The sequence below is a fragment of the Myotis yumanensis genome, unplaced genomic scaffold, assembly GCF_028538775.1.
Source record: "Myotis yumanensis isolate MYYU_CA2020_CCGP unplaced genomic scaffold, mMyoYum1.0.hap1 SCAF_12, whole genome shotgun sequence".
NCBI classification, from domain to species: Eukaryota; Metazoa; Chordata; class Mammalia; order Chiroptera; family Vespertilionidae; genus Myotis; species Myotis yumanensis.
In genome coordinates, this window is record NW_027223763.1 from 18,402,579 (window position 1) to 18,408,789 (window position 6,211).

Consider the following 6,211-nt stretch of genomic DNA (forward strand, 5'->3'; position numbering starts at 1 on the left):
CAGGTTGGTGTGTGAAAAAATCCAACCATGGTAGAAGGGAGATGAATTCTGAAAATATGACAGTGGTGCAGATAAGAGATGAAGTGGTCTGAACCAGGGTAGTAGCAGTGGAAGTAGAAATGAAGAAATTCCAGGTGCTTTATTGAAGTAAAGATAGGTTATCAGCTAAACAAATGACCTCACATCTCGTAAAAGTTACTTACAATAATAAGTCTTTAAAATGTTGTTATCTCTTCAATTCCATCTTTGCTGATAAAGACTCTAATTCAAGGACTAACCCTGTTTCCCTGGAAGGAAAATGTGCCAGGTTACAATGATAAACATAAGATAAAGGCCACTATAACATAAAAATCCAGCTGGGCTTGCTATACCTTGACCGCACCCTCAATGCCAACATCAGGTATAGTGTTGAAGTCAAGTGACTTCTAAATAGTTCTTGGATTAGATCCTGGACAGCCATGTATTTCAACTGAACTCTTATGTCCTAAGGATCCAATCACGTCCAACTTTTCTGGGATCAGTCTCCTTCCTTATCGGTTACCTGTTTGTAAGAATAATTGTGCATATCTTTACTTCAATAAAGCACTGGAATTTCTTCATTTCTACTTCCACTGCTACTACCCGTGTTGTTAACAGAGTGCCAATGAACGATTTGGCACACCAATACCCGTGTAGGTAAGGAGCAGATAATCTCATTGAGGTTTCGATTTATATTTCCCTAATGATCAATATTGTTGAACATATTTTCCATGTACTTATTGGCCATTTGTATATCTTCTTTGGAGAAATGTCTATTGAAATCCTTTGCCCATTTTGTAATGACTTGTCTTATTACTGTTGAGTTATAAGAGTTCTTTATATATTCTAGATACAAGTTCCTCCTACTCTATGGGTTGTCTTTTCACTTTCTTCATAGCATCCTTTGAAGCACAAAACTTTTTACTTTTGAAAAAGTCCAATATTTGTGTTTTTTATTTGGTTGTTGTTCCTTTGGTGTATCTTAAGAAATCATTGCCTAATTCAAGTTCACAGAAATTGACATCTGTGTTTCCTTCTAAGAGTTTTAACGTTTAAGCTCTTAGATTTAGGTCTTTAATCTATTTCAAGTTCATTTCTATAAATGGTGTGAGGTAAGGATCCAACCTCCTTCTTTATAAGTGAACATCCAGTTGTTCCAGCACCATTGGTTGAAGATACCACCCTTTCCCTATGGAATTGTCTTGCACCCTTTGGAAAATCAGTTGGCCATAGATTTATGGGTTTATTTCTGGACTCTCAATGCCATCCCATTGATCTATACTGTACTGTTTTTGACATTGTAGTTTTGAAATTAGGAAGTGAAAGGTGGTTACCATGTGTGGGTGAGCTGCCTTGAAAACTGTGCCAGCACTTTCTCCTTGTCATGAACAGAGTCTAAGAGTCAGTGCCCAATTGGTGTGACCAGGTAGCCTCCTGAGCCTCGATTTCCCTCCTCTAAAACAGGAAGAATAGTATCTATCTCCTAGCAGATGTTGAGAATAATGATGTAATACATCCAGCTCTAGGCCTGACAATTATTATATGCTGGGGTCCAGCCCCAGCAGGTCCAGGGGTCCCCAAAGGTGTGGACGGAGTCGGCAAAGAAGGAAGGACACAGAGGCAGCAACGTTCAGTTGATCATCATAGCCAGGTTCTGTAGCCAGGTTCTCCAGCCAGGTTCTGTCCAGGTTCTCCTGCCATGTTCTATCTAGGTTCTCCAGCCAAGATCTGTAGCCAGGTTCTGTCCAGGATCTTTTGTCATGTTCTCTCACTAGGTTCTGTCTCTAGGTTCTGTCTAGGATCTCCAGCCAAGTCCTGTCTCTAGGTTCTGTTTCTAGGTTCTGTGTTCTGCTGTCTTGTTACATCTGTATTTATACCAGTTGATTCCAATCCTATCAATCTCTATTCCAAAGGTTAGGGCGTTTCTTATCTCCATTCCAGGGAGTAAAGATTATGTAGCTTAAGTGTGATTGTTTGTAGTTAAAGTGATTAACTACCCACCTGGCACTTAGTTAAGGGGTTTTATCCCCTCCCTAACTTCAGGGAAAAATCCCTACCTGGGGAAATAACCTTTCTCGGAGAGGTGACCTTGATTAAAACACATAGCGCCAAGAAGGTGAGCAAACATATTAAGAACAGTATGCCATATATGCCAGGTCCCTTGAAACAGCAAGGATGGACCGGCTCCCGGCAATTATACATGTGTATTTGTTTCTTTTCCTTTGACCACCTCTTTGTAATAGTATTTTGAGCTCCCAATTTTATATCACTTACCATGGTTTCTTTTCTGTCCTCACCTCAACTCTCTGGCTAGACAGTCTTCGAGCTTAACAATCCCAACACAGTGTGCCTAGTTACCTGGATGCTTCTTTAAAATGCAGGTGCCGGGGATCTACCTCCAAAGACTGTGATCCCATATATCTGTCTGGGTGTGGCCCGGGGAATCGCAGTGTCCTCAAGGACCACCAGCTATGCCAAATGAGGCCTATGCCAAGGGCCACACTTGGAGAAGCCTATGATCTGAGAAAAGCTTGCTTCAGAAGCCCTAGAGCTGCATTTTCTTCAAATTCAGACAAAGACAACAAACCTACTTTTCTAGCGCCATCCCCCCTGGAGCCCCAGAAACCTGGAGCAAGCTCATTCTTCACTCATGCTACCTCTTTCTTCCCTTCTTGATGAGGAGGAATTACCATTTTTGCCTGTCTAGCACCCATTTCCCTCTCTGGTAGCCCTCTAGATTTTCCTCACTCCCAGGGCAGATGGTTCAAGCAAGGCTCATGCCCTCCTCCCCATCCCCCATCCCACCTCAAGTCAGTGAGGGTCAGCCTCCGGGACATGTACTAGAACAAGGGAAAGGGAGGCTGTTCCTTCATGGATACTGAACTGTTGGGAACCTAAGCCTGGAGTTTCACATAGATGAGGTGGAGAGCCTGCTGAGAAGGAACTGGGAGAAATGGGGCCCCTGTGACAGACTTTGGCCCCTGGAGTTCCTGGTAATATGAGTTATTCTCTTTTTGGTTGCAGTCAGTTTACTGGCATTTCTCCAGAGGGTTCTGACTCACACACAGAAACCACCCCCCAGATAAAGGCCTTTTCAATACCCGCCTCTCCTCTGACCCCTACCTCTCCTCAGAAAAGGATCCTCCGTCACTGGGCTGTCTCAATTTCCCCGAATCTCCCTCTCCTCCCCAAGTGTCACCTCCTTGCCACAATGGAAATCCCAAGGACTCAAGTTTCCCGTCCTGGCGGCAGGGGACCTTCCTCTTTAGGGAACAGTCAGGTCTAGCCCACTTTTCTTTTCCTCTTGGAGGAGAAAAGTATCCTTTTCTTTGGAGACTCATGTTAGCAAGCTCACTGTTCACTCTAACTTCCTGATTACTTAACTCACTTAAGACTTTGACACCTGTTTTACAGTCCCTCGCCCCTCCCCCAGCCCAGCTGTCATTCCAGAGGGATTTCAGCGTTCCACTCAGTAGCCTGTAATCATAGTTTATGTAGCATTTACTGCATACCAGGCATGGGCCTGAGCACTTTACGTATATTTTAGCGCACTTTTATTATCCCCATTTTTATGGGTGAGGAAACTGAGGCACATAAAGTCTATTTGGACTTGTCTAGTGTTACCCAGCTACTACGCGGTAGAGAGGGGATGAGGTCAAGGGAATCTGATTGCAGTCTGGGCTCTTAACCCACATGCTAGCCTCCCAGTTCCCTATTCTGTGGCCTCCCCCATAGCCACTCTGAATTGGTCCTCTGAAGGTGGGAGGGAGTCATACCTCCTCCAACTGAGTCACTGGGCATTTGGAATGCCCTTGAGAGTAAGGAATGACAGCTGAGGGTGGTTTGGATGTCTGTTAGAGAGATCTGTACCTCCTCTTCCCACAGCTCAATTAGTTATTGTCATCTTTACTGTAAATGTGCCAGTTCCTGGTCCTATGACATAGTATTATTTTATAATGCCCTGTCAACCGGGTATACGTGCTGGGTAAACTTGCTGGGGTGCAGGTGGGGCTGAAGACACAGAGGCAGAAAAGCAAGTTATATATTCTGCTCCAGGTGCCCCCTCAGGCCTCTTCGGCGCACCAGTGTCCTTATTCTCTGAGAAGGTCACTGCATTCAGGCCAGTCTATCCTTCTTCTGCCTAGGACTGTCCTTAGAATGTGTCCCTTGCCCGTATCCCTACCTGTGGTCTGTACGCCTCGACCTTCTAGCTAGAAACTTTGCACAGTAGGCTCAAACTTCCAGTTCACCATCCCAAGTAATCATACCGAGGTGTAGCTTCATCCAGAGCTGCTCCACTCCGAAAATTCATGCTGAGACCCTGCATCATCCCACCTCTTAACACACATGCTAGCCTCCCAGTTCCCTATAATTGTAGCATCCCTACTACTGCTGGAAAAAAACTCACACAAGTCTGTGAACTGGTGTCATAAATATAAGGTCGCCAAGCTCACCATGGCACCCCCATGACTCCAAGCAAGCCTAATTAGTACTCACAACAGCTGTAATTATAACTGTTTATTGAGTGCTTACTATGTGCACTGTCCTAATCCCTATATAAGCACTTTAACTATCAAAACACCACCTTTATGAGTTAGAGACCATTGTGGTTTGAGAAAAAGGCCACATATTAAACCCGACAAGCTCACAAGGAGACCTCAGTGGTAGACCTTACAAAACCAGAGACCAGACCAGCTGCGTGTGGCTCAGCAATTGAGTGTTAATCCAGGAACCCAAGAGGTTACTGTTTTGGTTCCTGGTTCAATTCCTGGTTAGGGCATATGCCCAGATTGAGGACTGGATCCCCAGTAGATGTGCAGGAGGCCGCTGATCAATGATTCTCTCTTCCTTTCTCTCTGAAATCAATACAATTAAACACACACACACACACACACACACACACAAAACTAGAGGCCAAAGTAACCACACAGGGTGGTCTGAACGTAAAAATTCCTAACTAAAAGTGGGTCATGGTAGGTAGTCATGTCTTAGGCCTGTAGCCTTCTTGACAAAGGTCATCCTTTAACTTTGAAATTATTGTTTTTGTGCATCTGAGATTGTTGGCGGCAGCAAAAATGACGCTGGGTGTTAGGATGGTGGAGTCAGACTGCACTTCGTTGGGTTCAGCATTCGTGGTAGAAGAGGGTGGGTGGGCTGGGTCCTCCGTGAGAGTATGTAGAACAAAACAGCAAAAAGTCCCTAAGGGCTTTTTAGGGGCAGTCCCAGGAGAGGATCTCCATAGAATATTCCTCAGCTTTCCAGGTGTGACCTTTCAGGGTCTCCGCTGATTGGTCGGTGCCCTGGCAGGGGTCATTAGTCAATGCAGCTGGTCCTGAGTTCAGCCTCGGCATCCCTCGTTTGATTTTGCTGCTTTTCTGGGCTTGGAGCTGAAACACAGCTGAGGGCTTAGGGGTGAATGCTTAGGGGACTGGTCCTGCAAGGGCCCACATGGGAGTCCCAGGAGGCCCCTCTTTGGCCCCTTGTTCCTCCTCTAAGGGGGGAGGGGGGTTTACCACATGACCAGCATATGCGAGGGAAGGAAAGGTTACCCTGGAGGGAAATCTTTGTTTTCCCAGTTGCTAGGCACAGGGGTTTTCTGTCCCGGTGAGCTTCCGTACGCGTCCTATCTCCTTGCTCGGCTCGTCTGCCCCTCCAGAGCTGGGCCAGCTCCCCTGCCTTGTCTCCAAACGAAAGTGCTGTGTCACTGGAGCAGTGGATTCTTCAGTGAAAGTGAAAGAAAAGGAAGGAGGGAGAGAAAACCGTCACTCTAAATGCCGGAAAGAAGGTGGGGGTGCGGCGCAGATGCACTTCCTGGTCATGGTTACTCAGCACTTTAGGGGGCTGCGGGTGCGGGTGTGTGTGTGGGTGTGGCGGGCCTTTCCGATGAATCCAGCCCCGGCTAGGCGGCTCCTTCACCAGCCTGGCGGTGCTCGATTAAGGCCTGGCTGACCCCTTCCCAGGTGAACCGGCCTGTGGCTCTGGGAGGGGCCGCCGGACTCGCCGCCCCAGGTCATTCATAGTGCACGCGCCCTTTAAGTCGCTCTATGGCCCCTGCAGATCCCCGCTCCCAGCTCGGGTACCGGGAGTGCGGGAGGGGGGGGGACGGGACGGGGGATGACGGTGGTAAAGGTGGGGGGTAAGGTTTCCGCAGCTCGGGATCCCTGGAGGTCCGCTCCCGCGAAAGCCCCGCCCC